At 39.2% G+C, this 26,557-nt stretch overlaps 1 protein-coding gene across 1 annotated transcript in view; it reads right to left on the reverse strand.

Moving 5' to 3' along the window:
- ncalda (neurocalcin delta a) overlaps window positions 1-26,557 on the reverse strand; it is a 134,662-nt gene that overhangs the window by 63,395 nt on the left and 44,710 nt on the right. The gene's annotated exons all lie outside the window — the stretch shown is intronic.

Consider the following 26,557-nt stretch of genomic DNA (forward strand, 5'->3'; position numbering starts at 1 on the left):
ACTCCAGAATAGGGGCTCAATGTCTCTGTTAGTGGCTCATTACTCTCGTAGTGTGTTTCTATCTGTTACATACTGTCATATTGTCGCACATGTGACTGTAGATAATAGGGAAAACCCTTGCAACAGATGCTGGTTGGTCTAGTAGTATGATTCTCGCTTCAGGTGCGAGAGGTCCCAGGTCTGACGCCCGGTAGTGATGTGTTAGTTTTGAGTCCATTGTATTATAACGCATACGACTGCAGATAAGGGGTTTTACTTACATGTTAGTGGCTCGTTGGTCTAGCGGTATGATTCTTGCTTAGGGTGCGAGAGGTCCCAGGTCCGACTCCCGGACGAGCCCCTTGGTAACCAGCTAGTATTGAGTGTATTGTACACATACAACTCCAGAATAGGGGCTCAAAGTCCCTGTTAGTGGCTCATTACTCTCGTAGTGTGTTTCTTGCTGTTGTATCTGTTACATAGTCATATTGTCGCACACGTGACTGTAGATAATGGGGAAAACCCTTGCAATAGATGCTCGTTGGTCTAGTAGTATGATTGTTGCTTCAGGTGCAAGAGGTCCCAGGTCTGACTCCCGGATGAGCTTGGTAGTAAAGGCTTAGTTTTGAGTCCATTGTATTATAACACATATGACTGCAGATAAGGGGCTCAACTTACGTGTTAGTGGCTCGTTGGTCTAGTGAAATGATTCTGGCTTACGGTACGAGAGGTCCCGGGTCCGACTCCCGGATGAGCCCATTGGTAACCAGCTAGTATTGAGTCCGCTGTATTGTACACATACAACTCCAGAATAGGGGCTCAATGTCCCTGTTAGTGGATCATTACTCTCATAGTGTGTGTATCTGTTAGATGCTGTCGTATTGTCGCACATGTGAAGTGACTTGCTTTTGGATCATTTGCGACTGGCCCAAATGTCGAAACAATTGCCACGTTTACATGGAGCCAAATATTCCAATTTCAATCGGAATATTTGTTCAAACCGAATAAATGTGTTCCATATAAACACCTCATTCGGAATGAACAGGCCCAAACCGAATGGAATTTCATTCCGATTCACAGGGGTGGAATATTCCTTTTCCCAAACCGATTAGAAGTAAAATTATATCATGTAAACAGGGAAGCGGAATGGTGTCTGGCTGCGTTCTTTCTGCACATGCTCCGTACTGACGTGGTGACGTCACTTGGTGACGTAAGTAACGTCACATGCAACATGGCTTCCAAGCACACGCACAGCGCACCCACACAACTTTTTAAATGAACGGCGTGTCATTCTGAAATTTTGTTTCCACTCGAAAAGTTAGAACAGCAGCTGATCTGACGATCGATCTCCATGTTTTGCAACGTGACGCTTTGTTTTGATTAATCTGCGCATGTCAGACGGCAGTTGTCAAACGTCCTTTCGGAAGGCAGACACATGTAAACGCTGGATCGGAATAGATGAAGTGACAAGTAACCAGCTGATGTGAAATTTCCATTCGGAATGATTTGAATCGGTATGAAAAAAAGTCAGCATGTAAACGTGGCTAGTGTCTCGTTGCCCTCGTGCAGCACTGTCCAAACTATTCCACATAGTGCCGCAGTGGGTGCTGGATTTCATTCCAACAAAATAAGATAACACCTTTTCACCAATCTGGTGTCTTACAAGTGTAGTCAGGTTCTGCTTGTTTTACCAGAAACTTAATTGGTTAAGCTGTCTGTGCTTGTTTGGTAGGAACAAATACCATGACCCACAGCAGCCCTTGAAGACTGGTTTGGCCAACTGATGCTCTCGTCATATGATTATCACTTTGGGTGCGCGAGGTCTCGGGTCTGACTCCCAGATGAGCCCCTTAGTAAATGGTTACTTTTGAGTCCATTGTATAATAACACATAATAACCCATATAACTGCAGAAAACAGGCTAATTGTCCCTGTTAGTGGCTCATTACTTAGTGGTATGTTTCACGTGTTGGGTATGTGAGGTCCCAGATCTGACTCCCAGACTAACCCCTTGGAGAAGGGTTGGTAAGGGGTCAATTGGATATTGTCAAAACTTTGCACATTTTACTGCAAATAAGGAACCTATTGCACCAGTTAGTGGCTCAGTGGTCTTTTGCTATGCTTCTCAGTAAAGGGTTAGTTTTGGATCTCTTGTGTGCTGTCACATCGTTTCACATATGACTGCACATAATGGGGAAAATTATCGTGCCAATCCCTCGTTGGTCTAGTGGTGTGCTTTTTACTTTGGGTGCAAGAGGTCCCGGGTCCAACTCCTGGAGGACCCCCCTTAGTCAATGGTTAGTTTTGAGCCCATTATATAATAACACATAATGACACATATGACTACAGATAAGGGGCTTATTTTACCAGGTGATGGCTCGTTGGTCTAGTGGTATGATTCTCCCTTAGGGTGCGAGAGGTCCCGGGTCCGACTCCCGGGCGAGCCCCTTGGTAACCAGCTAGTATTGAGTCTGCTGTATTGTACAGAATAGAACAGAATAGGGGCTCAATGTCTCTGTTAGCGGCTCATTACTCTCGTAGTGTGTTTCTTGCTGTTGTATCTGTTCGATACTGGGGGCGTAGTTTGTTAGCGGCGTTGTTTGTAGCGTGGCTCCGGCTGCAGTCAAACCCTTCTCGTAAAAATGGAGAGAGAGTGAAGTGATAATACATCAAAGGTGCTTTCGCACTGTAGGAACTAGCCACAGTTCATAGAACCTTTTGGGGGTGGATGACGTCACTTTGCGTGTTCGGATCTGTAGGAACCAGGGACGGTGAACTCTATTTCCGAGAACCATTTTAGCCTCTACTCTGAAGTAGGGACTTTCCGTGGGGCCGCAGGAACTTTTACGTAGCTCTTTGGTGATTCGTTGAAATCGAGAGCTGAAATATGCAGCTACGCCCCTGGGGAAGTGGTATGAGACGCTCGACCTCATATTGGGCCACAGACCAGCATTCTGGCAACGCCACAGCAAAGGACTCATCCCCTGAGCTTTTGGGGTCGTTGATACAGAAAGAAAACTACCCACCCTCCCAGCTGCTTGAAAGTTGGTGTGGAATAAGACGTAATTTAAGGGTGTAACACTTCAGTTTTTCATGTTGTGTTCTGTTCACCTGTTTTCATCAGTTTTCTTTAAATTACATTAGCCAAATGTAAATAGACGATGTGCAGCATTCGTATCATTCATCTGAATTAACGTTTAATCCTAAATATTTCTCTGACCACCAGAAACAACAATGGCTTTATCAAGAAATTCCATGCCCCCTCTGAATGACAACAGCCAACCCGCATCAGGTAAGAAACCTCTTCATGCAAAATCCCTGCTGTTGTACAACGGTTAGTCGCCCGGAAGGATCATGTCATAGCTGTACTCATGCTTTGTTTGAAAGAAAAAAAGTAACTAATTGAGTTTCTTACTAGCACAGTAGTGGGCGTACTACCCATGTGCGAAAACGACTGCCTAGTGAAGGATAGTTCCAATAACTAATGGAGGGCGGGGTAGTTATAGGAATTAAGTACTCAAGTTCCTACAGTCAGAAAGCGGCTTAAGTACCCACGTTTCCTGAAGGCAGCATCATTTGGGGTTGCTTTGATAGGCTGTCTCACAAGCCAACATGCCTCTCGTCGAGCCCCCTCCCCCTGCATTAAAACACGACCTTAAGTTTTGAAACGGAAAAAATAAGATCTAAAAGTAAAAAAAAAAAAATTAAGCTGAAAAAATAAGGTATGAAAGTGAAAACAATTTTTGAACCTGAAAATATCAACTTTGTAACTGAAAGAATTAGATGGGGTTTTTTTTTTTTCGTTTTTGAAAGAAGAAAAATAAACTTAAACATTCATTTTCAATAGAGCTGTCCCGACTAGTCGATGTTGTTGACGTCATGGATGACGTAAATGCGTCGACGGGCAAAATATACCGTCGACGGGTAATGACTGGTTGAAAAAAAAATTACATGCGGATAAAGTTTTGAATGGCAGGCGCTCGCGATACAAGCGGTTGTTACTGGCACCCCCAGGGGGGGCCCTGTTATTTCAATGTGACCGGCGTTGTCAGATTGAGCAAAGAGGAAGAAAGTGGGCGAGTGAGCGAGAGAGAGGGAGCGAGATCGACGAGTTGGAAAAGTGCGCGGGTACTGCGGAGTTCAGTGGCTGGATCCTCCACGTTTTTGTTTTGGTCAATAAAAGTATCCATAAAGAGCCATCAGACGCCTCTCGGTGTTTTTATGCACGCCGCCGCCTTCCTGAGGAGGAAATCGGACGAACCAATGACAACGAGCCAAGTGAATTGCCGGTTCACTCTTCACTACGGCAAGGAGTTGAAAACACCGCCAATTACCAAAAAGGGCAGAATTGGTGACACGTGAAAGTTGCATAAAGCCAAAAAAGCGGACCCGAATAGCCAGAGCCTGGAATTATTTCAAGGAAAATATGGAGGGTGCCACTGCAGGGATTCCCCTATATTCAACAGATTGTGGCGCACCGCCACACTGAAATGAAAGCCGCCACGCCTGGCAAATGAGATGTATTTTATTTATTTATTTAAATTTAAAAAAATTTTTAAGGCCGCTTCAAACTAGCGGCAGCCGAGTGGGAGGAGTTCAGCGGACACCTATTCATTGTGTATTGTAGCCTAATGTTCGTAACTATGCAGGCCCCCCCTTAAGAGACGCAGGGGAACGAGTAGGAAGAATGGGAGAACGAGCGAGATAGCGAGAGATAGCGGTCGCATGTCGTAGCAGCCCGCTGTTATTTTGTTATTGTTTTTCTTTATTATTGTTACCACAATAAAGTGGGTAAGCAAATACAGACTTCTCTCCTTCTTGCCCATATCCGGGGCATTACAATAATTTGGATCGGACTTTTCGGCGAAAGTGAGCGGTGGACGGCCGTCTTGGACGGAAAGCAAACTTTGACTAACTTGCGCTGAGAGACTGCGGAGAGGCGGGGCCCAAAATAAAGCCTTGCTCTATTTTCAGAGCGTTGGTCACAGTAAACGATTTATCAGTTCAAGCAGAGTAAAATGATACATATTCACGGTACAAGAACGTCGTTTCTGGTTCCATCGATTGGTAAGAAAAGGCTGTTTGTACGAGTGACGTGTGGGCGCTCCCGTCAGGGGGGACATTTCACGTGGAGTGGCTATTTTTCGGCACAACACCGGCGCGCCAACTTCAGACAATTACGGCTGACGAAACTTTGATAAATGCGCCCCCCCACCCAAATTTCGCGAGCTCTGGGACACTCGAAAAATGACTCTCATACCTCTCCTTGCTAAGTTAATGGTACCTCGACGTGCCTTTGTGTGGAAATTTAGTTTACGAACAACGGGGAAAAAACTATTCACCTTCTCACCGAATCAAATAAAACTCTTTACACGGCTATTAGAATTCCCCCAGTGCTCTAAATGGGTCAGTTGACAGAAGGACTGTTATTGTTGTGGTAATGTAGTACTTATGAGGGTCAAATAAAAGGAAAAGGGAGGACTACGACGGTGGTCTGCAACCCGCGGCTCTCGGGCCGCATGCAGCTCTTTAGCAATGCTTCGGAGCTTTTTTTTTTTTTTTTTTTAAATGGAAAAAGATGGGGGAGGGAAATATTTTTTTTTGTTTTAATAGGATTTCTAGGAGGACAAACATGACACAAACATTCTTTCAATTCATTAATATTGTAATGAAGTTAAACTTGTGGTGGCATAGTACAACAGAGTAGTCACGTGGTGCGTCATTCTCTATAGGATCCACTGCAGGGAAAATAAACATTTAATCATGAAGGCTAATTACGTATTTCTAGCCAACTTAGTCATTTCTATAGTAGGCTAATATAGCTAGTATCGATAATTATAAGGCTTGTACAAGGCTTTTATTTTTTTGTGGCTCCAGACATACTGTATCAGTTTTTTTTTTTTTTTTTTTTTTGGGGGTCAAATATGGCTCTTTCATCAGTTTGGGTTGCCAACCCTGAGTCACTACGAGATGTAAGTCGTACTATTGCCACGAGAAAAAAAGTCGCATTAGTACATCGGGTAACGTAGCTGTAATCAGCTACGCATTTTACATACATGTACTGTAGCTGAGAGGTACAACATTAGCCTGGCTAATGAAATATTTCAAATATATCTTTGTTATGGTTCTTCTTGGGGGAAAAAATGAAGAAAAAAAAATTCGCTGTGGCACGACATGGTGAGGCTGTCCGACTCCGATGCAGCCCACCACCACAGCTTCAAAAAATCCTAGGGGAAACACTGCACTGTGTGTACTCTTTGCTAAGCTGAGCTCGCATACCACAGTAGCACGTCGGCTATGAAAGAACACTTGAAGCGGCGTCACCCAAGAATAATTTTCGAAGACAACAAGAAACGACAAGCTAGCGGATTGTAAGTCCATACAACTTTCTAACGATTTTTTAAAAATGGAAGTTACCTTTATATGCGTCGTATCAACGTGCATTTTTATTTAATAAAATAATTAATATATATTTTATATAATTATATAATCAGTTTTTAAAAATTATTATTAAATTTATTAGGGTCATGGAAGCTCCCACTTGGGGAAAATATATACATATATCCTGTATATACATAATATAATAAAAATATATATGGAAACAGCACTGGCCTGCTTACTGTAATCCATGACTGCACTAATGTTAGTTACTTAATATTATAAAGTATTACATATTAAAGGTGTGCAAAATTTCCGATTCTTAGATTATTCGCGATTCAGCTGTGGAAGATTCGAGAACGATTCACAAACATCCAAATTCCGATTATTGAAATATGCCAAGTAAAGCGGAAGTACAACACACTCAGCGCGCCGCGCGGTCTTCAGGACGGAACGGAGCGAGAGTAACTAAACATCATGCTTCTCATTACCCGGCCCCTCGGGTAATGCCAATGCTCAACTCACGGCTCTAGCTCAACTAAATAAAAAAAAACACAACAACATACCTGACTGCTGCCGAAAAGCTGCTACAAAGTACAGCCACATAATGTTACGGTAGATATCATTTATATAAGACTAGATGCATTATAGATTCGGTAGTGTTAAGAGCACATCTACAAAAAGCTAGATGCGGGCGTTAGTAAACGGCCGCCATCTTAAAGCAGTACACTTCCCTGCAAGGCTGTTGTAGCGAACCTTCCAAGCAAACCTAATTAACTTTTTATCTAAAACACTCCTAAATCGGTAAAATATTGACTTGAATCTATCTTTAAAATAGTTGTAAAACTTTAGGGAAATTATGGAATAACGGGAGCAATTTTAACAACTTTAACGGTTGATTCACAACATTAAATTAATTGAATGTAGTTTAAAGCTGCTGATACAGAATGGGGACTGGAGTTTTTTTATTTAATGTTGTTTTTGTATATTTGTTTACTGCTATATGTTAACTTGATACTGAAATAGTAGTTTGGTTTAGCCTGAGAGTATTTTTGAACAATTTTGGAACTAATGTACAAAACATAAAAAAAAAAAAAAAAAAAAAAAAAAAAAAAAAAAAGGAGGGGGGGTGCATCAATAATCGTTTTATAATCGAATCAGAGCCTCCGAATCGTAATCGAATCGTTAGGTGCCCAAAGATTCCCAGCTGTATTACATATAGTAGTATACTATATTTAAATAAATTAATACTACATATTTAATTTTTGTTACTGTGAGTATGTGTGCCTCTCATTCAAAATAATTGTGGTAATATTTCAGTGTGCCCTCTACTTTACCTATTTTCAGGTTAAAACAAACAAAAGTTGAACAGTTTTTCCCCTCCCCTAAAAATGCGGAATGCACACCAGAAAAAGCATCTGAACTCACACAAAGTATTCTGAAAATGGTTGTCCTGGACATTGCAATTCATTTTAACATTTAGAACAATATAGACAATGACATACCACAAAAAGAGTAAGAATTGTTTTGACTCCTGTTAAAGAGGTGAAGTCTTAGTGTTTCCGTTTACATTTTTTTCGCACTAGTTAATGCCAGCAGCATTTGATCTCATTGTTTGTGATTTATTATTGATATTTATTTATACGTTAATAAAGAATTTAGGTGTTCCAATTTTTTTTGTGTGAAATAATAAGCTTCAACAAAAATTTCATTATCAAAGTAGTATAAAAAAAAAAAAAAAAAAAAAAATTAGATTAGTCGACTAATCGTAAAAATAGTCGGCTGACTAATCGGGAGGAAATTAGTCGTTTGGGACAGCTCTAATTTTCAATTTGTTTTTTTTTCCCCAATCTTTTCTTTTTTTCAGATAACATTACTTTAGGCCTTGATTTGGCACCATAGATGTCTATACAATGTCTACAGCATAATGCATTCGGTTCAGATAGGAACCTAGTGCGTTGGTAGCCCAGTTAAACAAGGTGACTATGTATACATACCTGTGTTCACAAGAAACAGCAAGCTAAAGGAAGCTAGCATGCTAATTTGAGTTAGCCATTTAATTTTTAGAGTAAGAATTTTACACTTCATGAGCAAAGCTTTAAGAGGAGGATGATGAACTATGTCCGGACATTTCACTTTTTACTTAAACCTAAACTTCCCCCCACGCTTTTAACACGTACGTCATTGGCAAGTCCACACTGATTCTCCGCAGCCTGGAAACAATCATAAGCGCTTGGCTGAAGATTCTCAGTGCATCCCTAATAAATACTAATTTGATGGCAAAGTCAATGTCATTGTGCTCCTCCCACCCCTTCAAAATTGTTGAATATAATGTGTTTGTTTCTAGCATTGATTGACATATTCTATAATGTCCGATGTCATCATAACACTGCAGAGTAACTACAGCGATATTTCAAAAACCAAATGCCAAAAATACAATGGTAAAATGGGCGACAGTTACAGGTGCACGACAATTATCGGTCCGATAATTATCAGTCCGCTAATTATGACGTCATCCCAATAAATCTGATAACATTATTAATAGGCCCGATAATATATAATATTTTTGGCACGGTGTTGGTGGATTGGGATGTGTGCGTTCTTTCCACTCGTGTTTTGCCAGTATGCTAAGTTTTGTTACTGTTCTAGAGGCCATATTTTTCCATCACTGAGTGATGAACCTTACTATGGCAATTAGCAAATGTTTGCATTTTACAGTGACCACAACAGTCTCCTCTCCTGTTCCACCAAATGTTTTATCTGCTGACAAAGCACAATACGTGTTGGGTTTATCTTTGTTTTAGTTCCGTGCTCATTGTTCATCGTCAATGATATTAACTGATTGATTGTGATTGACTCAAATTATATTGATTTGAAAAAATAAATATGGACACTTTATTTGAAGTCAAAACTGTTCTGGTGTTTGTTTTGTTCATAAGCGTAATGTTCATGTCATCATGAAAAATCTGGTTAGGTCAAAGGCAAATCTATGCTGAATCCAATACTACTATTTTTGACCTGCAGGTGTTCAAAAACTCAGGTGAATATACATTTTAAAATGATGTATATATTATCAGTTATCATAACCATATCGGCCATGAGGAGCAGGAAGTTATCGACATCGGTTTCAAAAAATGGATATCATGCAACCCTAGCGACAGTATGGCACATCTACTGCTCACATTTCCGCAGTCAGAGATTAAATTAATCTTTTAATTAATTTGGTGGAAGTTGCTGTTCTCGTAGTGTGAAAAAAATGGCTTGGGGATATTAAAGTTACAATAAAATTGCTGAAAATTTAAAATTTAATTTCTGGATTCAAATAAAGATAACATGCACCGAATTATCGAAGTTGAACAGTTCAACCCGCCTAATTCAGGCAGAATTAATGCATGACGAAGGCAGAGGTAGAGTCCAGTGTTAGAATAATACATATAAAAATGCTGGCGAGACTGGTAAAGGCTGATTAAAGTCCAGACAGTCGATTGCTAACGTTGCAATTTCAGGGTACAATCATCACTGATTTTCTTTTTTCAAAGGTTGAATGTCATCCAAAAGAAGATTCCAGTAATTGGCCTACGTAAATCACACACTTACAGCTCCATTGGTGTACTGTAATTCCACAGTATGGGGCTGGATGAAATAAATGAATAAATATTAAAATTTATTTTTATGTTGATTTTTTTTCCAATTAATATATTGGCAAAAATGTAGATTAAAATAAAACTTCCAAAACAAGGAAAACAAATAGAAGTATAAAACCAACAGAAGTGTAATAAGCACTGCTGCAATGATTAATCGATTAACTCGAGTACTTTAATTAGAAAAAAGATTCAGATTAAATTTTGCTGCTTTGAGTATTCGTTTAATTAAAGTGGCGTTGTAATGGTTTGCTTTGAAAGTGTTTGTATTTAGCTTTATTGATTTGGGTGGATACACTCCCCTCTAGTAGCGACAGTGAATATGACATAGCTCATTTCACATGGCTGAATCCAGCTGCTCCCTGTTAAGACCAACATGAGCAAAGTTTTTGTTTGACCTCATGTTTTTTAATGCATTCATAATTTAGTTTATAGGTATATCTAGCCATTTTTGAGGGAATGTGTTTAAACTATTTGATAAGAGCATTGTAAAAAAAAAAAAAAAAAAAAAAAAAAAAAAGACAAAAAAAAGAAACGTTAGCATTTAAGCAAGCAGACTTTTGCTAAGTAAGTCAGTCAATTGTGCTTTTTTTGTACTTAGATCCTCATTTATTTATTGTTGTATACCGTTTGAGGCTCAGCTCAGGTATTTTACTTTTTTATGTTCCTTATCCGATTACTCGATAATTCGAACTAGATAGTTCTTAGTTTAATCGACTACCACATTAATCGATAGCTGCACCCACTAGTAATAAAGCCTCTTGAGCATGCATTTCCCAATATCTTTTCTCTTGTACCTTATTTCCATACATATCCCTTTTCCTTCATCCTACACCATCATATTTTACATCAGTAGCCATAGCAACACACATCACATAACCATTGATGAGCTTTCTGGCTGAATGCACTGACATGTTCATCCACTTATACATGGGTCCGCACTTTACTCCCAGATAAAAAAAAAAAAGGCTGCGACTGCTTGAGTGTCTACATGTGTGGGTGTGTAGGTGATGTGTGGGTGAAGGTACGTGAGGTGAGTAGCAGGCAGCCTATTGTGTTGATGGCAGTCCTTGTGCAAGCTTAAATGAAAGAAGGCGCTACATTAGTGATTCTCAAAGTGTTGTATGGAAAAGAAAAGGGAAAACATGTTCTAAAGGGTAAAAAAAAAATTACAGTATTATTTGTGGATTTGCATAATGCCTAGAACCTACACTCCGTGCATAGCATAGTTTTTGCATGTTTTTGCTGTTACACTGATTTGGATTTTTGCATATCATGGGTCTGGAATGAAATCGGCAATGACTAACAGAGGATACTGTATACATATTAACCTTTTGGGTGCCACAGTTAAAAAAAACAGTTTAGATATAACTTTTTTAAATGGTGTCACTCCTGTCACTCCAAACACGGTCAAGCATTGGCTCTGTTATGTGCTGCTTGTGGACTGTTATGCCGCATGGACTCGATGCCGCTGTGGACCGACATGGCGTCACTTTGTCTCACTGGACGACTGATCATCTTCGTCAGAGGGTGATTCTTTTTCTTCAAAATTTGAGTCATCCATTACTTGACAAAATACTTTGTGAATGGTAAAAAAATCTACTTGGTTTTCTCGGTAGAATTCTACTCCAACTACTGCTAAGTGGAAATGATGCTCAGGTTGAAGTGGCAGATGTGGGCCATCTTTTGGGATAAAGTAGTTACTACATGAACTACCGCATTTGCAGCTCTGGCTTGATAAAGTCAGTAACGGCTACATTTACATGGATAATTTCATAATTTCCTTAATTCGATCAGTATTCGGAGCAAAATTATCTTTTCTTTCAAATTTCTTTCTACTGGTTTCACAAATATACAGAACAACCCCCCTCCCAAAACTAAAAAAAAACGTTTCACTCTAAGCTAGCCAAAACATCCAACCATGAAGTCTAAGTCTAATCGTAAACGACCATAGAGCCATAGAAAGTTCTTCAGTGCCATCACTCCCAATACATAATGGTTACAGTATCCATTCATTCATTCATTTACCATGCCACTTTTCCTCACGAGGGTCGCAGAGGTTACAGTATCAGAATAGAATACAATACAGTCAGATGTCCCACCAAGTAGGAGCAGCATGGAAAGCGACCTTACCATTGCCCATCCCCCATAGCTAAATTAACAATATGACATATTTCATTCCTGCACTTGTGTGGCAGTGTTGTCAAAGAATGAAAGAAAATGTCCCTTTGTAGTATAAAATTTCTTTTCAGAACCGCGAAGAATATATCTGATTTTCTCGAGCCTAAGGTTCATCAGCATATCCCTTATCCAGTGCGAAGTTGTGGGTGGGGCAGCCTTCTTCCACCTCAGAAGAACCAAATGTCGCGCCAAAAGGGTGGTAAAAACAATAACCCTACACCCCCAAGTATGCAGCCACAGACCCTCCGGTAAAACTCTTGATATTAAAGGATCAGGAGTTATTCTGACCCCTAACACTAGGGAGAGGGCTTCAAAAATACCCTTCCAAAATGTTTCTAAACTCGGACATAACCAAAACATATGGATCAGTGTTGCATCCGCAAGTTTACGCCTATCACACAAAGGGCTGATTTCTGGAAAGATTCTGGACAATCTTACCCTAGAATAGTTTACCTGATGTACTACATTAAATTGAATCAGAGCGTGATGGGCGCACATAGATGAATTATGTACCCGCTATCTATTCGCTTTTAGCCCCTTGCAGGAATTCTTTACGTAAATGTGGCTGTTTATTAATCCATATACTGTATAAGAAGAAATAATTGAATCCAGTTTTTAAAAAAAAATATGAAGCAGGAATGAAAATAGGCAAACATCGAAACAGGTATAAATATCTGGGCTATACCGTCATCTTGACAGCATTAATGCGTGCTGCTCGTGAGTTAGGCAGTAGTAACCAATTAGCCGGGTCAGTCTAAGTCCTAAAAAGCCTGTCAAAATTACGCTCACGGAGCCCCTTATATTGCTTGGTTACCGATATTCCCAAGTAATTAAAGCTACTAGTATTCACTTTAAAAGGCAAACTGACATCACCAATTTTAAATTTGTCAACATCTAAAGGCATCAATTCAGTCTATGGAGATTGAGCTTGTAACCTGAGAATCTGCCAAATCGTTGTAGCAGGTCAAGAACAGGTGGAATCGAAGTTTGAGCATTAGATATGTAGAGGAGTAAGTCGTCAGCATACAATGAGACTTTATGTTCTATGCCTCCTCTATTTATTCCTGTTATACTGTATATCGGTTAGATCTAATAGCTACTGCAAGAGGTTCAATGGCCAAAACAAAAAGCAGAGCACTTAAAGGGCAACCTTGACGTGTCCCACGATAGAAATTAAATGGCTCTGAAAGCACATTATTAGTTAAAACCTTAGCCACAGGTCTAGAATACAAAAATCTCATCCAAGAAATAAATATAGCCCCAAAATTATCTTTTCAAGGACACTAAAATGGGCACTAAAAAAATTATTTTGATGTGCGCAGATTGATGCTACCTTCATGTGGCGTCGCAATTACTGTAAATATGGTTTGAAGCTAATTTTTAACTAAGATTCATCTTTTGCACGTTTTTTTTTTCCACGTCACTAAAATAACGTTGTGAACACATTTATAAAAATCGTATTTTTTAACCAAATGTTAAATAATAATGTTCCATTACGAACAAGAATTTACCGTTGCATTTTGATGCATTCTCTTCTTTTTGTTGTAGAATAATTTCATAGGTTTTAAATAGATTCTTCCACGCAGCAGTCCATTTTTTGCTACAACAACAAAAGCACATAAACAGGATGTACATGTAATTACCAATGCGGTAAGGTTCATCTTTCCCACAGCATGTGAAGGTAGCAATAACAATTATATTGGAAAGAGTAGTAGACGACGAAGCCATGCTGACTTCCGTGTAAACAAAACATCGCTCTATCTATTTAGACTAGGACTGTCAAACGATTTAAATTTTTAATTGAGTTAATTACAGCCTAAAAATTAAATAATCGTAATTAATCGCAATTCAAACCATCTATAAAATATGCCATATTTTTCTGTAAATTATGTTGGAATGGAAAGACACAAGACGGATATATACATTCAACATACTGTACATAAGTACTGTATTTGTTTATTATAACAATGAACAATAAAATCAGTCGCACCCAAGCGCCAGCAGAGGGCGACAAAACACCAAAAAACACAAGTAACGAGTGGAAATGACACTGTGCTGTCATTTTAATCTGTTTGAGCGGGGCATTTGCGTTAAATGCGCCAAATATTTTAACGTGATTAATTAAAAAAATAATTACCGCCCGTTAATGCGATAATTTTGACAGCCCTAATTTAGACATTAAACGTTAGCATTATTTTTTCCCCATATTTTTCCACCATCAAGTCTTACAACATTCATTTATCTTCTGAATCACTTATCCTCACAAGGGTCGTGGGGTGCAGGAGGCTATTCCGGCTAACAATGGCAGTATACGGCAGCATACATGATAAGATTTGTTTTCTTATTTTAGCCAGAGACAATATGCAATGTTACCTTTGCCTTTAAAGGTTTGTGAAGTGTGATCATCACATACTAAATGTAACTTGTAGCATTAGCATAACACTTGTGTTTGCATTAGCATTAGGCTAATGCTAACGGCGAGCGTCCTCGTAAACTCTCGGACAACTTTTTTTTAACATACAGTTTATGGAGTCCAGGTGGATATAATTAATTGAAAATAATGTACTATTGTTAGACAGTACAAGACAAGATAAATAACTGTTGTAAGATGGTGGAAAAATAGAAAAAAATAATGCTAACATTTTATGTCTAAATAGATAGAGCGATGTTTACATATTGTACCGTCGTGTAGACGGTACAATATGTGCTCGCCTGTCAATATTCATTAGAAATAGTTAGAAATTATTTATTTATATATACTGTATATTTTTGGAGTACATTTATTTAATTTTACAGACATTTTTAGTAAACGTCAACTAAAACTAGACAAAATTAGTATTGAGTTTTCGTCAACAAAAACAAGACAAGGACAAACACATTTGAGATGACTAAAATATGACTAAGACTAATAAGTATTATCGTCCAACAGACAAACAACTCTGGTGTACATGAAGCATTTTTATTCCGGTCAAGTTTTAATCCAAATTAAAGTTTCCATGTCAACGTACCAAATGTTGCTTGTTGCAATTTTGCGACTTTGGCGCGTAAAGATTGAATATTTGTTGGGCAATTTTCAATACAGAGAGAGTTCCAGTACCTTGTACAATTTTAAGAGATCCCGTCCTTTTTTTTTTTTTTTTTTTTTGGTTCACACACCTATTCAATGAAGCAATCTATCAATCACACCTTTGTGACACATTGGGTTGGACAAGTGCAATGCACAGGTCAAAGGTCAGCAATGAAAATTGATCACTATTTCTGTCCATCGATATGGTCTATTCTGTCTTATTACTATAAATTTTATCATTTATTTTTGCTTTGTTAAAATACACATACAGTATGTAATTTCGTGTTAATGCCGAGCCAAGGTAGGGACTCAGAAATGTTCGTGAATGATGATACGCATCCAACAAGAGGACCAAATAAAAATTCAGCCATATTGTGACAGTGAATATTTCATGGTTATATTGAAAATAAAATTTTGCCCACCATACTCAAAACATTTAAACCTACAGTTCTTGCTAATAATTCCGTACCACAACGCCTATACCTAATAATGTCTCAGCGTTTCAATTACACGTGCACTAAAGGTTCAATTTAGGTCAATCTCCTTGAAACATTTTGAAAAGAATCTGTTGACCAGCCAAAAGCTGAATGGAGGTTGAACATACCTTTAAATGGTCTCCCTCCTCCATTAGGTTGCCTTAGTAACACACTTCACAAAACCAAGAGGAGGCTTCAAGCATCATTGATTTTGGAAAACAGAGGAAACTGGCACAAGCACTCAATTTCATCATCACTAAAAGGACTGTGCTATTTCAAAAAACAAAAACATTATACAACACTATGATGGCTGTATTATATTTATTTTCACACAAATGATGTAATTTTTAGATAAAAAAATAAAAAAAGAGTGGTATTGTATCAATGGATTGGCACCAACTCAACTTTAGGGCTGTCCCAAATGGCTTAATTTCCTCCCGATTAGTCAGCCGACTATTTTTACGATTAGTCGACTAATCTAATAATTTTTTTTTCTTACTACTTTATTAATTAATTTTTTGTTGACACTTATTAATCCATATAAAACATTTTGGAACACCTACATTAACGTATAAATACATAACATAAATATCAATAAAAAATCACAAACAATGAGGTCAAATGCTGCTGGCATTAACTAGTGCAAAAAAAACCAAACGGGAACACTGTGACTTCACCTCTTTAACAGGAGTTAAAAGAATTCTTACTGTTTTTGTGGTATGTCATTGTCTATATTGTTCCAAATGTTAAAATGATTTGCAATGTCCCGGACAACCATTTTCAGAATACTTTGCGTGAGTTACGACGCTTTCTATGGTGTGCATTTCGCATTTTTAAGGGAGGGGAAAAACTTTTGTTTGTTTTAACCTGAAAATAGATAAAGTAGAGGGCACACTGAAATATTACCACAATTATTTTGAATGAAAGGCACACATACTCACAGTAACAAAAATTAAATATATGGTATTCATTTTATAGTAGACTACTATATGTATATACACAATAATACTTTATAATATAAAGTAACTAACATTAGTGCAGTCATGGATTACAGTAAGCAGGCCAGTGCTGTTTCCATATATATTTTCATTATATTATGTATATACACGATATATGTATATATTTTGATCCTAATAAATTTATAATACAGTGATACCTCAGCTCATGAACGCTTAAGCTCACGAACTTTTCGCCTCAAGAACATTAAATTCGCGAGCATATAGTCTCTGCTGACGAACTAGTTTTCGGCGGACGAACCAAACCAAGCGGTCGAACAGCGCCACGAGAAGCTGACGCACGCTCACGGCGTCCCAGTTCGTCCCCTCCCTTTCTTTGAGTGCGGACGTGGTTTGTGTTTGATAGACATTTTGGACCATATTGAGTGTACTTTTGGTATTATGGGACCGAAAAAGACCCCACCACAGGCTAGTGTTAAGCCTAAGAAGACATTAAAGAAAATAAGGTATATTTTTGTGTAGTTTTAAGGCTTATTTAGTAGAAAATTATGTTTTATGGGGACCTGGGAACGGATTATTCTCATTTTAATGGTTTCTTATGGGAAATAAATGACGAACTTTTCGCCTTACACACACTTTCTGGGAACCAATTATGTTCGTGAGCTGAGGTATCACTGTAATTAAAAAAAAATATTATACAATTATATATATATATATATATTAATTATTTTATTAAATAAAAATGCACGTTGATATGACGCACATAAAGGCAACTTCCATTAAAAAAAATCGTTAGAAAGTTGCATGGACTTACAATCCGCTAGCTTGTTGTTTCTTAAAATTACACTTGGGTGACGGCGCTTCAAGTGTTTGTTCATAGCCTACGTGCTACCGTGGTATGCGAGCTCAGCTTAGCAAAGAGTACACACGGGGGCACCCTCCATATTTTCCTTGAAATAATTCCAGGCTCTGGTTATTCTGGTCCGCTTTTTTGGCTTTATGCCACTTTCACGTGTTACCAATTCTGCCCTTTTTGGTAATTCGCGGTGTTTTCAACTCCTCGCCGTAGTGATGGGTGAACCAGCCATACACTTGGCTCGTTGTCGTCGGTTCGTCCGATTTCCTCCTCAGACTATAAAATACTACTGCTCGTCTACAAAACACTTAATGGCCTTGGACCAAAATACATGCTTGACTTGTTAGATTCCTATGAGACATCTAGACCCCTAAGGTCGTCTGGAACGGGTCTTCTGCATGTTCCAAGAACAAGAACCAAGCAGGGTGAGGAAGCATTTAGTTATTATGTTCCTCACCTCTGGAACAAGTTACCCGAACGTCTGAAGTATGCTCAAACTGTTAGCTCCTTTAAATCAGGGCTAAAAACGCTTTTGTTTAGCACTGCATATCCATAACTGTCTATATATTTCAATCTACCTGCCTTCTATTCCTCTTGTGCTTATCTCCATTGCTGATTTCAATGATTATTAGTAGTAGTAGTTTTTGCTTTATTTTTATTTTTGTTTTATTTTTATTCTGCGATTAAATGCGATCTTTTGTCTTGGTTTTTACGTTGTGTTGATTTAAATGTGATTTTTATGGTCTTCATGTGATGTAAAGCACTTTGAATTGCCTTGTGTTGAATTGTGCTATATAAATAAATTTGCCTTGCCTTGCCTTGCCTCAGGAAGGCGGCGGCGTGCATAAAAACACCGAGAGGCGTCGGAAGGCTCTTTATAGATACTTTTATTGACCAAAACAAAAACGTGGGGGATGCAGCCACTCAACTCCACGCTACCCGCGAACTTTTCCAACTCACCGATCTCGCTCCCTCGCTCGCCCACTTTGCTCAATCTGACAATGCCGGTCACATTGAAATAACTGCGGCCCCCTTGGAGGTGCCAGTAACAACCACTTGCATCACGAGCGCCCGCCATTCTAAACTTTATCCGCATGTAATTTTTTTTAACCTGTCATTGACCGTCGACGGTATGTTTTGCCCGTCGACGCATTTACGTCATCGATGACATCGACAATGTCGACTAGTCGGGACAGCTCTACTCAACTTATTCACACGCTGACTAAAGGCAATTATTTTGGAAAGTTAAAGGAAGCAGATCAGCTTCTTTGCTTGTTTGGACTCACAATATTTACAGTAATGAGTTTGAGTTCCATGTCTTTATGGCTCTGGTCAGCGTGACATGACACTCCCGCCCGCAAAGACCACTTGGCCTGTATATTACATTGGCTGTGAAGATGAGGGTGAGCATGAGCTTCTCAATCCATTCATCCGGCCAGCCGTCCATCCATTTTCTTTTCACATAAAATGTGTCATGGTTTTCTTTATGGTAATGGGAATAGGCGTGTCTCGATAACAAATTTTAGTAAGCGATATATTATCTCATAAATTATTGCCGATGTGCGATATTTTTGTCTTTTTTTTTTTTTTTTAAACCAATTCAACCATAAATCCTAATGCTACATCCTAATAAATCACCTATTCAATTGCAATATTTTTTTATTCTTAAATAAAACACATAACTATATTAGTATTTTTTTTATTCTTAAATAAAACACATAACTACAGTGGTACCTCTACATACGATCACTTCGACACACGATCTTTTCGACATCCGACGTAAAATTTGAGCTGCCATTTGTTTCTACATCCGACGAGTTGCTCGAAATACGACGACATGACAGCACTGCAAACGAACGCACGGTGGATTTTCTTGTGTGAGAAATCAACACAGTTTTCAAAAAAAGTTGATACAGTTGGAGAAACAAGGAAAAAAGTGATGCTTACCTTTGAAATGAAGATGCAAGTTATAGAAAAATATGAGCTTCGGGTGCGCGTCCCTGAACTGGCTCAACAATACAGCTCCATGGTCCTCTTCCGACCACCGTTCGCCACTATTTATAAGTTAAGGTGACAATTATTATTGTGGTAACATTGCCAAGGAAATCGCCAGCTTCGTCACGTTTTTATCATTTATTTAAGAACTTATCCAACACAAAACGCCCATTGTCTTAAGCAGTTGACTGCTCTCAAGAAAACGAAAGTATTATCTCTACCGCACCGACCTATCTCACTGAGACGTCAGCTTCGCGGTGCGTTCAGGGACAGTAAAAAGTGTCCGCCATATTAGAATCCGATTCGTCACATTATTTACAGGAATAATTATTAATTATTCTTCTTATTATTATATTATTCTGAATTATTTATTTATAACTTATTTGTTTTTCTATGTTTAATTGCCATTTGTAACAGTGCCAGCAGTATTTATTAAGAATTTAGTGTATGTTTTTAGGCTTTGGAACGAATTAATGGAATTATAATGTATTCCTATGGGAAAATCCTGCTCGACATACGACCATTTCGACTTACAAACAAGGTCCTGGAACGAATTAAATTCGTATGTAGAGGTACCACTGTATATTAAAAATTATAAATAATAAAAAACACACACACACACACACACACACACAATGCATGAGTCATTTTAAAGCTAGTTAAGTGCAGAATACGAAATAGGTGAGAAACCCAATGACATTTTTGTTGTCTGCCAATTAGAGGCCATTACAAGTGTTCATTTGCTCCAAAATGACTGTCATCCTGTCCAGCAAAGTGCGCATGTTAACAAATTTGAAGCCAAATTATTATCATTTATTACATAATATTATGGATGGATGGACAACATATTATCATTGCCAATCAGATTTTTCATAATGGGTGTCATTTTAAATCTATTCTTAGTGTAGAATCTGAAGTATCTGAACATGACGTGCTTTTATTTTTGAATTGTTCACTGGAAGTACGTTTTCTAAGCCACTAACCGTTAGCTTTAAACTCAGTAAAACAAAGCAAAACAAAACAAAACAAAAAAAAAGTGCACTTCGGTTTTCGTCATGCATGTTGTATCAGTAATAGATTATTTTCTTGTGTTCACATTGTTGCCAAATGCTGTAAATCGGCGAGTTTTCATGCTTGAAGTGTCACCTTTTAACCGCAATTTTGCATTGTGGAGCAGGCTGCGAATGTTTTATAGCAGGCTAAAGTAGTTAGTACAGTGGTACCTCTACATACAAAGTTAATTCGTTCCAGGACCTTGTTTGTAAGTCGAAATGGTCGTATGTGGAGCAGGAATTTCCCATAAGAATGCATTACAATTCCATTAATTCGTTCGCCAGCCCATAAACCTACACTAAATCCTTAAAGTGCCTGTGACACGAAAAAGCATGCTTATCTCATAATACATGTGGTATTTTATGCTCCTGAATGAAATGGACCGCTTGGATGTGTGTGGCAGCGATCGCTATATTTATTTAGTTTTTTTAATCACGTGCCATTAAAATGAGTGACTTCCGGCAACAGCCTCGAGTTGTGAAGGAGGGCGCTGTGACGTGTACGGAGGAAGGAATCCTCTTCACTATACAACCGTACTGTTGTATGAGAAGGATGACTAACGATTCAGCTGATTTTGCGGATTAATACATTTATTTTTCGCATCACGACAGCCAAACGGCTGCAGAAAAATCTTGCCTTACGAGGGACAGGCGTGTGCGCCTTTTTGGCGTTTCAAAAGGTTCCCATTCACCGGTGGATATTGGCCAAAACAAGCCCTACTACTGTGGGACCATTGGACTTACCAGGAAGTGTGTAAACATCGTGTTTTGTATTATGTCAAATACTGGGATCATTTTAATATGTTGGTGGCTTGCATTTTGTGGCTGACATGCTCCTTGCCCCCTCGGCCAATGACCGGCGGCTTATCGCACAGCCCCCCGCCGGGAGAGCACTATACTCGGCTTTTTCCCCTCTTCATGTGCCCAGCGTTCTGTCAAATTTTCAAAAACTTTGAATTAAAAATAGCCACGAATACAGCGATTACAAAGTAAACATTACAAATATTCTTTAAATAAAGGACTACTTACGTTTGATCATGGATGGACACGTAAAAAGCTCTCCTCCTACATATTAGGTGCACATGTTAGCTGCAAAACAACTGCAGCCGCTCGCCTATGACTCTCTCTGGCTGTTTACGACTTCGCCGTGTAGTAAAACATTATTTTGCCATATTCGTATTGACCATTTGGCAGCTACACGCTCCTCCGACATTGGCCGATTTGTTCAGCGGTCATTGTCCTGCTGCTTCCCCGGCGAGCTCTCCTGACTGTAGTAGCAGGGAAACGAGCTGTAAATTGCTCTCCGCCGGGCGGTTTGCCGATCGGCAAAGACAATTGACAAACCAGTGGTCATGTGAAATGATCCAGGCTAGTTATGTGTGATTTTCCGCTTCGAAGACTTTGAAACATCACTCGGTTCGGGTTAGCATGTCGGCTAGCTGTCACGCCTCTTGGTTTGTTTACATTCTCCGAAGCCGGGGAAGGGAAATGACATAAGCCCAATTTAAGTGGCATAAAATATCGTTCGGGAGGTGCGACAGTAAAGGTGAAGTCGACAGTTTTGACCATTATGGAGTAAATTTGCCATGTCGTCTTGAATAAATGCATTTTTATTATTTCATATTCCATTTAGCACAAGACTGTTATATGTCATGACCATGCCATTTATTTAGCTATTGGGGAAAAATACTTGGATATAAATAATATCCTGTAAAAATATTGGAGTAGAGACTGAAACAATGACATTTTGTGGCTCACTTCGTCACGTTTTCCTGGTTCTGAATAATTCCCCCTCAACGGGCTGACTGGTCCTTCTCAAGCCATTTATTTAGCTATTGGGGAAAAAATACTTGGATAAAAAGAATATCCTGTAAAAATATTGGAGTAGAGAAACTGAAACAATGACATTTTGCGGCTCTCTTCGTTGCGTTTTCCTCATTGTGAATAATTCCCCCTCAATGGGCTGCATACTAAATCAGCTGAAACCTAGATTCCGCTGACGTCATCCACCTGTTGGGGACGCTAGAGCCCAATAATGGTAGGCGTGGCTAACCGGCAAATTAAAAGACTAATTTCTCGTCCTCTGCGCTTTGCTAAATTGTTGTATATAGTTGAATCGTCTCAAAATATGATTATGTGAATATGAAATATGAATTCACATAATAATCCTATAAGACTTTTTTTCTCCTGTCGTACGCACTTTAATAATTACTGCTGTTACTATTGCAAATAGCATTTACAAAGAGCAAAACACATAAATTATGAATTAAAATCTGACATAATAATATAATAATAGTAATAATAATACCTGTAATAATGTAACAAATCGGGTTCTGATGTGGCGGACGTTTTTTGTTGTACCTGAAGGCACCGCGGGGCTGACATAAAAAGTGAGATAGAGTGCGGTTCTAGTTTACTTTCTCTTTTAATGTTTTGATGCTGGCGTCAACTGTAGCAGACATTAGGCGTGTTGTGTTGCACAAGTTGATGGAATAAATGATGAGAAACCTGACGAAGCTGGCGATTTCTTTGGCGATGTTACCACGATAAGAATTGTCACCTTAACTAATAAAGACTGGCGAACGGAGGTCGGAGGAGGACCGTCGAGATCGACATTCTACGGCCGTATTGTCGACCCAGTTCACGGATGCACACATCATGCTTATATTTTGCTATCATTTACATCTGCATTTAAATGGTAAGTGTCACATTTTCTTTTTTTCCCCCCACCTGCACTAAGCTTCTTGGAACCAGTGTTGATTTCTCTCAAGAAAATCCACAGCGCTGTCATAAATCGTTGTATTTCGAGCATTTTGTCGGATGTAGAAACAAATGGCGAGTAAAATTTTACATCGGATGTCAAAAAGATCGCATGTCGAAGCGATCTTATGTCGAGGCACCACTGTACATTGTATTTTTCCATTAGCCTCAATGTAGCAATGCTAACATTTTACAATGTTTAATATATATGTGTTTCCTTATTTTGTATGTCTGAACTTTTAATTCTACCGCGTGATGATGCCCACTAAACATCTGTGAAAGGAACTGGAGTGTCATATGCAGTCAACACGCATGTGTGCCTAGTGCACGCAGCAGACACAAACACATGCACGCGCGCAGCGATAAATCACAGCCAGGAAAATAACTGCCCTCATTTTTATTTACCGTGTGATAATGTGACTTATTGCACATATTGCGTCAGGCTTAAATGGGAATAAAACTTAATTACCAACTACACCTTGAGGCCTTCATAAAGCATTATATATAGTTTTTTAAATTTTCATCAGTTTAGAATCCTATATACAATTGTGGTCTGAAATGTTACAATTTCCTACCTTGTCATGGCTAACACTAGCAGTAGCTGTAGAAAATTGCAGACAGGAAATCAAAAGCCATTCTTACACAAGTTTATGAATCAACAATGCTGCACATTTCTGTCAGAATATGATAATAATAATAAATAAATAAATCAGCCAGAACATCTACAAACAGATGTGTCAGTGTTAGTTATGCAACAGTCTTACACGCATCAAATGAGGCAAAATCACGACTATCATTTTTGTAAATCGTCACGGAATGTGTTATCTTGCCAGTAAGCAGCATCTTTTATTCAGTAACTATTATTAGCCTAAAGAAGCATTAAAGTTATTCTTCCAATATTTGTCACTGCTTAATGCACAGGATAGATTAAACTGGGAGTGTGCCCTGGTTTAAGTGTGTTATGTATGTAGTTTTTATTTGATTGCAATCACTTTGGAGGTGATTTCTCTTGATTTGAAATAGGTCATGGTGCGATATTGCACCATGCCTTATTGTGCAAGCACCTGCCCTCTTTGTTTTTTCTTCCCCCACGCTCATTGAAATTAGGAGTGCTAAGTAGGAAGGCAAGTTCGTGTCGAGTTGGCCACTTTCTGGTTTTAAACTGAGCCACACCAAGCACATGTAATAAAAATAATGCATTATTTAAATGTAAAATGTGCATTTGCTGTGGCTTAGTATAATACTTTTGTCACACAACCACTTCCTGTCTGTCACTATTTTTTTTTAGTCGGCTTGTTCGCTGCCAGAAGTTGGCCTCCTAGCCTTGTTCTGGATCGACTTTTTTTTCCCTCACTCCTGTGCGTCACCTTTGGGCATCTGCAATACGATGATAACCCCCAGCTTTGATGCACCATGTGAGTGTGTTGGTGTCAAGTGAGTGAATTCTTTAATTTAGCAGAAATAAGGAATACAGTGATCCCTCGTTTTTCGCGCTTAATGGAGACCAGAACCCACCACCACAAATTAAAAACCACGAAGTAGCACCGACCCCCCTGTCCCCAACGCCTCAAAAAGATTTTTTTTTTTTTGGTGTGTGTGTTTATCTATTGGTATTCAGATTTAGCATTGGAAAGAGAAACATATAAGACATTTTTAAAACTTTTTTTCCCCAAAGTATAATTTTAAAAATTAAAAAAAATAAACCTTTGTATGTATATATATTTATTTTTGATGGTGAATGGTGTTATACTTATATAGCGCTTTTCCACCTTTCAAGGCGCTTTACACTACATCGCCATCTACCTACTGGTGACGCAGCACCAGGAGCAATGTGGGGTTCAGTACCTTGCTCAAGGATACTTAGGCGAGTTCATCAGGGCAGAGAATTGAACCCACAACCTCTGGGTTGGGGTACAACTACTCTAACCACTGAGCCACGCCATCCCCGAAATGATAAATGTTTTTTTTTTTTTTTTGGGGGGGGGGGGGGGTTCTGGCTCCTTTGCTGGACTGCGGGAGAAGGGATGGGCTGTGCTGCCCCCCGGGCTGGCTGGGTGGGGGCCGTGGCCCTGTGTCGGCGCCCACGTGGCGTCCCCGCTCATCTGCGTGGCTGCTGCGTGCCCGGCTGGGCTCGCGTGCGGCTGGATGTTATTGGGCGCTCGGGCGGGGGTCCCGGTGCCGGGATTGGCGATGGGGCGGCGTAGGGTTGGTCGCCAACGGGCTTATACTCACAAGGGATTCCCATGATTACTGGGTTCTAGATCACAGAGATGATTTGTGTACACTCTACCCCTTTCTATCACTTAGCTTATAGACTCCACCTTCTTCCCCCTCTTTCCCTGGTCAACAGGCCCCCCACATGGTGTCAACCGGAAATACATTTAGCTGACGATAGCACCAACATATTGGTAGTTAGGTGTTCAATGTATTTCTTGTTGTGTTTCCTCTTTCTTCTCTTGTGTTTCTTTTCTTTTGTTCCCCCATAACCCCATCCTGTTCACTGTTTTGTCATAATAAATGAGGTATGTTGAATGATCACAAAGGGAGTATGTCAGACTCTCAATGTGAAACATTAAAACTGTTCAGACTATCCGGGCACTTAGGCTACGTTCATACTACAGGTCTTTATGCACAAATCCGATTTTTTGTCATATCTGTTTTTTTTGGCGTGCCCGTTCAGACTGCCTTTGTCCATTGAGACCATTCAAGTATTACGTATGCGCACTAATTCGCAGTCCGACAAGCGCTGAGCAAGACGACCCGCATGCGCAGAAGCATCAAAACAAATGTCCACACATGCTGGCTGTCATCCGTCATTCCAGGGATATCATATTTTGCTTTTTAAAAAGAGGACACAAATAACAGACATAAATAATCTCAGTTTAGGCTTATATTCAAAGTATATGGATCGATAGCATGCACGCACTGCCCGTGCATGTCACACACACATACGCGCAGTTTGCCCCGACTCTCGGCCGTGTAAGTGATGTTGAAATATTGCTTATATGGAGCAGACAGAAAACCGATCATTCTCAGGCTTATCCTCAACCCATTTTAATTTTTTTTATGACTGTTGTCAAGTCCGACCCTTCCTAAAAAGCCGTGTTCAAGGCAAGCTAGGCGCTAATAACGCACAGCTGCACCGCTACTGTGTCGTCTCCCTCGGTTTTTGATGACGTAATTGCTGCATGAATTCCGATTTGAGAGACTGGACAGT

Source organism: Corythoichthys intestinalis, chromosome 4 (genome assembly GCF_030265065.1).
Source record: "Corythoichthys intestinalis isolate RoL2023-P3 chromosome 4, ASM3026506v1, whole genome shotgun sequence".
NCBI classification, from domain to species: Eukaryota; Metazoa; Chordata; class Actinopteri; order Syngnathiformes; family Syngnathidae; genus Corythoichthys; species Corythoichthys intestinalis.